This window comes from Octopus bimaculoides, chromosome 23 (genome assembly GCF_046866305.1).
Source record: "Octopus bimaculoides isolate indiv1 chromosome 23, ASM4686630v1, whole genome shotgun sequence".
NCBI lineage: Eukaryota > Metazoa > Mollusca > Cephalopoda > Octopoda > Octopodidae > Octopus > Octopus bimaculoides.
Genome location: NC_142950.1, coordinates 12,823,245 through 12,834,500, shown reverse-complemented (window position 1 = coordinate 12,834,500; position 11,256 = coordinate 12,823,245).

Below are 11,256 nucleotides of genomic sequence, written 5' to 3'. Positions count from 1 at the left end.
GTGTATACATGCATATATATTCTTTGTATTATATATATATATATATATATATATATATATACTCACACCCGCCCACTACACATCAACTGTAGTGTGCATGAAGAGGAGATGGTATTGGTACAGGTGTGTGATGTGTATGGTGAATGGCAATTTGGTGAGAGCTGCTCTCAACACTGGACTTCAAGAAACAGACCATTCTGGTATTTCCCATTAGCTGCACCTCCACCCTTGTTCATCACTCAATACATTCACCTCCACTCCCATCTTTAACCTTCTATTATTCCTCCCTCACACTCTTATAAAAATCCCCCCCTTCCCTACAATCTCCTGTCTGTCTCCTCTCTCATACTCACTTTCATGTATCTCAAGAAGCTCTGGCATCCCACCACTGCCATCTCTATCATCTTTACAGCTAGTCCCACCCACCTTTATAATACAAGGTAGCTTTGTATCTCCTCTCCTGCAACATACCTGGACTTTCCATTGTATTTTAAGCACTCAACACCTGGCTTAGAACCATTGCCCTTCATTCTCCACTCAGATATTAACCCACCCCACATTAATCATGAAGGCTTTTCCCTTTTCCCCTTTTTGTCTTTCTTCCTATTGTTTTCTCATCAGTTACTTGGCAACCTCACTAGAGCCAGTGATATGAAAAATGCACTGTAAAGTGATTAATGTTAGGAAGGGCATCCAACCATAAAAATTATGCCAAAGCAGACACTGAGGCTTGGCGTGGCTCTGTGTCTTGCCAGATCCTTTCAAACCATTCACCCTATACCAGTATGGAAGACATGTTAGATGATGATATTCATGTGGTTATCCCACATGCACACAACATACATGTATAGGTGTTGGCATGGCTGAGTGATAAGAAGCTTGTTTCCAAACTGCATGGTTCTGGGTTCTGTCCCACTGCATGGCACCTTGGACAAGTGTTTTCTACTATTGCCTTGGGCTGACCATAGCCTTGTGAGTGGATTTGGTAGATGGAAACTGAAAGAAGCCTGTTGTATATATAGATATATATATATACATATATGTGTATGTCTTTGTATCTGTGTTTGTCCCCCACCACTGCTTGACAACTGGTGTTGGTGTGTTTACATCCCCGAAGTAGCTTAGTGGTTCAACAAAAGAGACTGATAGAATAAGTACCAAGCTTTAAAGAACAAGTCCTGGGGCCAATTTATTCTCTTTACTCTTTTTACTCTTTTACTTGTTTCAGTCATTTGACTGCGGCCATGCTGGAGCACCGCCTTTAGTCGAGCAAATCGACCCCAGGACTTATTCTTTGGAAGCCTAGTACTTATTCTATCGGCCTCTTTTGCTGAACCGCTAAGTTACGGGGACGTAAACACACCAGCATCGGTTGTCAAGCGATGTTGGGGAGGACAAACATATACACACATATAAATACATATATACGACGGGCTTCTTCCAGTTTCCGTCTACCAAATCCACTCACAAGGCTTTGGTCGGCCCGAGGCTATAGTGGAAGACACTTGCCCAAGGTGCCACGCAGTGGGACTGAACCCGGATCCATGTGGTTGGTAAGCAAGCTACTTACCACACAGCCACTCCTACGCCTCTCGACTAAATATTCATCAAGATGGTGCCCCAGCATGGCCGTTGTCTAACGACTGAAACAAATTAACGATACAAGATGTCTATGTATGCACATATATATACACTCCACTACTACCACTACTACCTGCTTAACTTCTAATAAGGATGCAGTTTTAGTCTTTTTACATCACCATCTCTCTCTCTATTCCAACCTTCTCTTTCTCTTATCTCTTGCTCTCTACTCCTCTTTGCTTCTCTCTCTCTTTCTCTCTACTCCTCTTTGCTTCTCTCTCTCTTTCTCTCTACTCCTCTTTGCTTCTCTCTCTCTTTCTCTCTACTCCTCTTTGCTTCTCTCTCTCTGTCTCTCTCCCATTATGGATGCTTCATCACCTCTCACTGTCCCTCTATGTTATCACTCTCTGGTCTCCCTCCCTTTGATGCATCTCTGAAGTCAGCACTCGCTTTCTCTCTCCCTCTCTGTCTATACGTTTTTCATCATCCTTTGGTTCCCCTCTCCTTCATTTCTTTACTATGAATGCGTGTGTGTGTGTGTGTGTGTGTATGTATGTATGTGTGTGTGTGTGTGTATGTATATATATACACACACACACACACACACACACACACACACACACACACACACACACAAAAACTTCCACTCTCTCTCTATCTTTGCTCTCCCTCTCTTCACACCCTTTCACTCTCCCATCACATCCATCACTCCTCATTGCTCTCTTTCTTTCTCTCATTTCTCTCTCTCTTTCTCTCTCTCTCTTTCTCTCTATCTCTATCTCAGTGCCCCTTTTCTTTCCGTTTCTGTCACACTGTGACACTTTGACCTCGTTGTAATATGTGTGGGGTCACTGTTAGCAAGATCACTTGTCCTCTTCCTCATTCCAGCTCAGCCAGTGTCTGACACACGCACACACACGCACAAGTGCGTGTGTGTGTGTGTGTGTGCACTGATATATCCGCATGTATATGCACACCCCCACCACCATACAATGGCATCCACTCACTCTCATCCTCATCCTCATCCTCCAAGCGGTGTTGGTGGTGACTACCCCTGTCTACCCATTTCTCAGGAGACCCTGATTCTACCCTCTTACCCAAATACACAGACATCCCTCCTTGGTCATTTTCTCTGCCCCTCTATTTCTCTCTCTCTCTCGCTCTCTCTTTCTCTCTCTGCTTCAATCTCACTTTCTCTCTCTGTCTCTTTTTTTTTCTCTCTCTCTCTCACATGCTTGTATCTTGTCTTTTACTGGTTTCAGTCATTAAACTACGGCCATGCTGGGGCACTACGATGAAGGGTTTTAGTCAAATGAATCGACCCAAATTCTTATCCTTTTTGAAGTCTGATTGTTTATTCTATTTTCTTTTGTCGTGGGAGACAAAACAGAAAGCCAGAGGCACACACACGCGCACACACACACACATGCGTCCTGCCCTAACTCTTCGAAACGCCTATGTGGCCTGTGTGTTTTTTGTACCTTGTTTATCATTTTGTCCATGTTTTTTTGCAACGTCATGTACCCAGATATGCACCTATATATACATGTAGATGAAGGTATGTACATACATATACATATATATGCATATACTCATATATTGTTTATATATATATATATATATATATATATATATATGTATATATATAGTGGGCTTCCATACAGTTACCATCTACCAAATCCACTCACAAGGTTTTGGTTGGCTTCGAGTTATAGTAGAAGACACTTGCCATGCAGTGGGACTGAACCCAGAACAATGTGGTTGGGAAGCAAGTTTCTTACAATACGGCCACACCTGCACATACACACACACACACATACTCACCCCAGGGGTGTATTGTCAACATGACTGACTGGAATTGAATTAAATCATTGATGTAACATCGTGGTGGTGGTGGTTATTTCAGCCCTGGGTCATTCTTATCCCCAACTAACCGAACTGACCGGATGATCAAAGACATTCCAGCTATGATATGGCCACCTAGTCTTTTTATATATCTGGGACCTATTTTTTTTTTTTTAAATTTTTTTAAATCAAAAAAATCCCGAGAGAGATTTCATTGCTATTTCTAGCATGCCAAGCCTATGCATAGATGCACCTATTCAGTATACTCTACTTTTTTTTTTTTTGTTGTTTTAATTTGATATCTTGAGAAAGATTTCATTGCTATTTCTAGCATGTGAGCCACTGCATAGGTGCACCCTTGTTGTCTGGTGGCAGTGAGTGGTGGTGGTGGCGGCAGCGGTGAGTGGTGAGTCATACTTTAAACACTGACCTGACCAGCTTAGTCATCCTTTCTTCTAAACAACAGTATAGGGATCTGTTTGTGGAAAAGGGGCTGGCTTGTTTGCGTTGGGATTCTTTCACAGGGAACTGGCTGACTTGCTGGTTGTATGTGAAAGAGAGAGAGGGGGGAGATGTCTCCATGGGGTGGTGGTGGTGGTGAAGCTGTTGTGCAGGTTATACTAATATTGATATTGATGATGCTGATGTTGTTGTTTGGGCCCCCTTCTCCTCCCGCCAAGCTCAGCCATTTTCAAACAAACCTAAGATCAAAGACTTTCCAGCTGTGACCACCCTGTTTTTTTTTTCCTTTTATGTACACAGGACACAAGACTATGTAATCTGTGATGTCTTTATTTAAGAGAGTAGAGGGTGTGATTTGAGTTAAATTTGGTTGCTATTTCTAGCTTAAGTATATATAAGGTGCAAGCATGGCTGTATGGTAAGAAATTTGCTTCCCAACTCCATGGTTCCAGGTTCAGTCCCACTGCATGGTACCTTGGGCAAGTCTCAGGCTGACTAAAGCCTTTTGAGTGGATTTAGTAGATGGAAACTGAGAGAAGCCTGTTGTGTGTATGTGTGTGTACCCCACCACCACTTGACAACTGGTGTCGGTATGTTTATGTCCCCATAACTTAGCAGTTTGGCAAAAGGGCGCAATGGAATAAGTAGCAGGCTTAAAAAAAATAAATAAATACTGGGGTCAGTTCATCCAACTAAAAATGCTTTAGGGCAGTGCTCCAGCATGGCCACAGTCTAATGACTGAAACAAGTAAAAAGTAAAAGGTAAGGCATTCCAACCATGACTATCCTGCCTTTCTCCTATGTACAAGGACCTTGGGACTTCATTATCTTATGTGTCCTGTTTGAAAAAATAATAAAATAAATGCGCCCTTTTAAAGCCTAGCCAGGCACATGGGCCCGGTTTCCCAGTTTCAATGGCGTATGTGATCCCCAGCTGGACAGGACACCAGTCCATCGCAGCGTTACTCATTTTTGCCAGCTGAGTGAACTGGAGCTACGTGAAATGAAGTGTTTTGCTCAAGAACACAACGCGTCGCCCAGTCCAGGAATCGAAACCACAATCTTACGATCATGGTGCTGACACCCTAACCACTAAGCCACATGCCTCCGCCCTGTTTGAAAAAAGGCAAGGTGTAATTCAGAGGTTTAGCTGCTATTTCTAGCAGGTCGAGTGACCATGAAGAGGCTAATAGCAACTTGATGGCTGTTGTAGTGGTTATAGTAATATTAGTGTAGATGTTGTTTAACCCTGGGTCAGACTTGACCAGCAACCCTAAGATCAAAGAAGACACCTCAGTTATAACCATGATCATCCTGTCTTTTTCCTGTGTACAAGGATCTTTGGACCACACTATCCAGTGTGTCCTGTTCAGACTGCAGGGTTTAATTTAAAGGAGAATAGGCTATTTCTACCAGGTCAACCCCAGGAGCACTGAGCTGGTTGTGGTGGTGGTGGTATGATTGGAGGTAGATTTAGCTGCTATTTCTACCAGGTCAAACCCTAAAGCACTGTAAATGGGTTGGGAGAGGGGAAATTTGAGGTAGATTTAGCTGCTATTTCTAGCAGGTTGAGTGACAATATAAAGGTTTGATGCTGTTTAACCATACGACAGTCCTATGCTCAAGACTTATGTTCCAAACATGACCCCCTCACCTTTTCCCTGTATTAAGGATTCCAGAACAAGATTATCCAATAACGTTCTTTTGTAAGAGGGTATTTTGGCTGCTATTTCTGCCAGGCTGAGCAACCACTAAGAAGCCCCTACTGATGGTGTAAATAGACAGTAGTGGTGGGGTTGTAGGCAGATTGTTGCTGTTATAGCTATTATTTAGCCCCAGGTCAGAGGTGATTAAGCAAGTTTATGATCAAAGACATTCCAACAGTGACCATCCCCTGCCTCATCACATCTCTTATATTCTTTTACTTGTTTCAGTCATTTGACTGTGGCCATGCTGGAGCACTGCCTTAAAAGGTTATTAGTCGAAGAAATTGACCCCAGGACTTATTCTTTGTAAGCTGAGTACTTATTCTAGTGGTCTTTTGCTGAACTGCTAAGTTACAGGGACGTAAACACACTAACATTGGTTGTCAAGCGACAGTGGTCGGGGACAGACACAATGGGTGTGTGTGCATATATATTTGGTTGATGGAAACTGAAAGAAGCTTGTCATATATATATATCAACCAAATCCACTCAAGGCTTTGGTCAGCCTGAGGCTATAGTAGAAGATACTTGCCCAAGGTGCTACGCTATGGGACTGAACCTGGAACCATGCAGTTAGGATGCAAGCTTCTTACCACACAGCCTTGCCTTTTTTTTTTTTTTTTTTTTTCACTTTCAGTCATTGAACTGTGGCCATACTGGGGGCACCACCTTGATGGATTTAATTGAACAAATCCACATTTGTTTCTGGATTTGTACATATTTTCTCAATCTTTTTGGCTGAACTGCTAAGTTACAGAGATGTAACAAAACCAACACCAGTTGTCAAGCAGTTGTTGGGAGTTGGGGACAAACACAAAGATACACACACACACACATACATGCAAGTACAGACACAATAAGAAGCTTGCTTCTCAATCACATGGTTCCAGGTTCAGTCTCACTGTGTGGCACCTTGGGCAAGTGTCTTCTACTATAGCTTTGAGCCAACCAAAGCCTTGTGAGTGGATTTGGTAGATGGAAACTGAAAGAAGCCCGTCATAGATACGTGTCTGCATTTATGTATGTGTTTGAGTTTGTCATCTACTACTGTTTGACAACCAGTGTTGGTGTGTTCACATCCATGTAAATTAGAGGTTTGGTTCGGTAAAAAAGGCCAATAGTATGAATACCAGGGTTTTTTTTTTAAAAAGTGCTGGGGTCAATTCATCCAACTAAAAAGTCTTCAAGGCAGTGCCCCAGCATGGCCACAGTCTAATCACTGAAAGAAGTAAAAGATGAAAGATATATTGTGTCATCCCATAAATAATGTGGTTTTTTCAATTACATGAACTAAAAATTGGAGGGGGGACGGGATAAATTACCTGCATCAACTTGCTATAAAAGCTAGTAGTAATTTTACCTTGTCCTTATTCTTAGTGCAAGTTTTGAAGAGTGCAGTTTGATTTTAGCAGTTATTTTGTCAAAGCTATAATGGAAGTGACAAAGGAGCATATTTTGCTTTATGAGTTCAATAAAATCAACAATGCAATGGAAAGTGCAAGGAATGTTAGTGCAGTATATGGGGGTAGGACAATATGCATAAGCCAGTGTCAACGGTGGTTCCAGAAATTCTGAGCTGGAAACTACAGCCTAGAAGACGAGCCTCATCCTGGAAGATCTGTAGAGCTTGGCAAGGATGTCCTGCAAACCCTGGTGGAACAAAATCCCATCATAACTGTTAAGGAACTAGCAGAGAAGCTTGGATTTGGTCATTCAGCCATTCATCGACACCTGCATGCCATCAGAAAAGTCAGCAAATTGGGTCAATGGGTTCATCACAAACTTTCCAAGTGTGAATGTGTTCTCTTTGGTGTAACATCTCACGAATGAACCTTTTTTGGACTGAATAGTGACTGGTGACGAGAAATGGGTTCTCTTTGAAAATGTATAGTGTCAGGGACAGTGGATAGGGAAAGGAGAAACATCGGCACCCCAGGCTAAAGAACGTCTTCACCCATGTAAGGTATTGTTACCTGTTTGGTGGGATATGAAAGGTTTTGTCGACCTTGAACTTTTAAACCCAAACCAAATGATAACAAAGGAGATCTACTGCAAGCAGTTTGAGTGCACTAGAATAAAAACGACCATCTTTGGTTTCAAGACAGAAGGTGTTCTTCCATCAGGATAATGCTTGGCCACATACAGCGAGGATGACATTCGAAAGACTGGAGCTGTTTGAATGGGAAACAATACTCCACCCACCATATTTGCTGGACATTGCCCCATCTGATTATCATTTATGTCACAGTCTTCAAAATCATTTGGATGGAAAAAATATGAATTCTGTAGATGAGGTCAGAACAGTACTGGGGGAGTAATTTTTGACACGGCAAGCGAATTTTGGAAGAGGGGCCTTCCATCTACCAGATAGATGGAAGAGAATTGTAGAAAATGAAGGAGAGTATATTTTAGATTAAGAAAGAACTTTCTTTATCTTAATTTTGAAAAATAAAAGAAGTATAAAAAAAACTACATTATTTATGGGATGACCCTATATATATCTTGTAATTTTTAGGGATGGTCATTTTTATTATTTTTTTTTTTTTCTTGCCAATTAACCACATGTACTATAACAAAAAAAATAACCATCCCCAAATATAACAATGTCTGTTTCAACACATGATTTCACATCAGAATTCTTGCAAAACAAATTCATAAACATATATATATATATATATATATATATATACCGGAGTAAGCACATGAAATGTGCAACAAGGTGGAAAAAAGAGTACTCAAATACCAGAGGTAGAGTAATATGCTTTATTTAAAAGCAGCAGAAATATAACAAAAAAAGCCGTTACTCTGAGTTTCACGTTCCCGTTCATCGGACAGTTTTGTTAGAAATGGAGAAAGGATAACAATGCAATCGAAAGTAATATAACACACACACACACACACACACATTTCTGGCTAGGTAATTATGTACCTCCTGTACAGTAAGGTACCTGTTTCTGTCTCTTTCACACTCTAACCATTTTTCATCTGAAAGTGTGATTAAATAAGGATTTCATTTGACAGAATGATCTGAATCCCAAGGGGTTAATTATAAGAATATAGGATTTTTTAAACATCGAATAGCTCAGAGGGTCCACCTGAGTGAAATAAGAATCCAAGGGGTTCATAGGTAAAAATGGGTTGGGAAACATTGCTCTAATGTTTTGGCATCTGACACAAAGCCACCTTGATGAATACTACCTGCACCCTTATTTGAGGGGGTATGTCTTGCAAGTTGCTTTCAGATACATTTTTTTCATGCTCAAAATTGCTGAAACATGAAATGAACTACCTGCAACAGTTGTTAGCTGTCAAGACACTACATCCTTCAAAATTTCCATGCTTCCTGAAATTCACCAACAGTTCACCATTGTGTGAACAGCAGCACTACTATAAGTGTTGTTTGGGAACAAACGAACCAAAGAAACCACAACTTTCAAACACATTTACCCAGTGTACAACCATATCAATGAATAAATTCCATAAGTAAATTACAAGCACTCTTGAATACGTAACTAAACAGCGACAACTCTATTAAGTCATACAAAATTATAATCCTTACCGTCTTCCGTAGTGTAATATAAAAGAAGATGCTTAGTAACCAAATTATTACAATCAATCAATACATAGGCAGGATTAAACACTAACTTGAATAAAACTACAACAGACATATAAACCTATGTAGATTGTATCAGTATTAATAGTAAACGGCAGTAACTAAATTATATGCTAAACTGCGATCAATCTTTAAGTCCATATATAACATCATCATCGTTTAACATCCGCTTTCCATGCTGGCATGGGTTGGACGGTTTGACTGAGGACTGGTGAGCTAGAGGCTGCACCAGGCTTAATCTGATCTGGCAGAGTTTCTACAGCTGGATGTCCTTCCTAACGCCAACCACTCCAAGAGTATAGTGGGTGCTTTTACATGCCACCGGCACGAGAGTCAGTCAGGTGGTTCTGGCAATGACCACGCTCAAAAGGTGTTTTTTACGTGCTACCTGCATGGGAGCCAGTCCGGCGGCACTGGCAACGACCATTTGAATGTTGTTTTTCACGTGCCACCAGCACATGTGCCGGTAAGGTGACGCTGGCAACGATCACGCTCAAATAGTGCTTTTCACGTGTCACCGGCATGGGAGCCAATTTGTGGCCCTGGCAACAATCATGCTCGGATGTGCTTTTAACGTTCCACTGGCACGAGTGCCAATCAGGCAGTATTGTCATTGGCCACTTGATTTGTGTGTGTGTATATGTATATATATATATATATATATATATATATATATATTTGAGTGCAGTCGTGGCTGTGCAATAAGAAGTTTGCTTCCCAACTTGATGGTTCTAGGTTCAGCCCCTCCACATGGCATCTTGGATAAGTGTGTCTTCTATTATAGTCTCAAACCGACAGAAACTTTGTGAGTGGATTTGGCAGACAGAAACTGAAAGAAGCTCATTGTGTATATGTACGTATATATATATATCTTTGTATGTGTGTTTGCTTTTGTCCTCCACCACTGCTTGACAACAAGTGTTGGTGTGTTTACATCCCTATGACTTAGTGGTTTAGCAAAAGTGATCAATAGAATAAGTATCAGGCTTTAGAAAGAAATATAAGTACTGGGGTAGATTTGTTTGGGTAACACATACGCCATGGAAACCAGGAATCCAGCCCTTATGAGTCAATATGACTCGGGAACTTTACCTTTTTACTTTTATGTGAATTACAGACAGGAATAGTCTGAGTATTAACCCTGTTGTATTTAAACCTGCCAGATCCAGCTCAAATATGTTTTATATTCAAACTGGCCAGATCCGGCCTCTCACACCTACCCTATGTATCAGGCTTTAGAAAGAAATATAAGTACTGGGGTCGATTTGTTTGAGAAAAATTCTTCAAAGCGGTGCCCCAACATATTCAGAGTCTGATGACTGAAACAAGTAAAACATAATGATGCAGGTACAAATTAATCCTTTAACATTTAAACAAGCCATATATCCACCCCAAATATTCTACCTATTTTATGTTTAGAATGGCCAGATCCAGCCTCTTGTACTTATTCTACAATGTGATTCTAAAAATAAACAGTCACAGCATTGAAATTTTGAAGCTACAAGATTATACATGATTTATTCAAAACAATAAGCATTACATTTGACAGAATCATCTTCATCATCGTTGTTTAACATCTGCCTTCCATGCTGGCATTGGTTTGACAAGAGTCAGCCAGGTAGAAGACTCTCTGCCAGGCTACTGTGTCTGTTTCAGCAGGGTTTGTATGGCTGGATACTATCCCTAGCACCAACCACCCAGCAAAGTGAACTGAGTGTTTTTTATGTGGCACCAGCACAGGCGAGGGCAATTTTGGCTAAGTTTTTACAGCTGGATGCCCTTCGAAACGCTAACCACTTTGCAGTGTGGACTAGATGCTTTTTAAGTGGCCCCTAGCACTGATAGTGTCCCCAAGTAACTTCCAAGGTACGGAATCTTTGGGCATTGGAGGAGGTGATCTTGTGTCAGATAATGAAAGGTTAGAGTGTGAAAGAGAGACAGAAACAGGTGTCTTGCTGTAGAGGAGGTACATGATTACCCAAGCAGAGAGAAAGGGGAGAGAGAGTTAACAAAAAAGAGAGCAGGAACAGGTGTGCAGCTGTAAAGGAG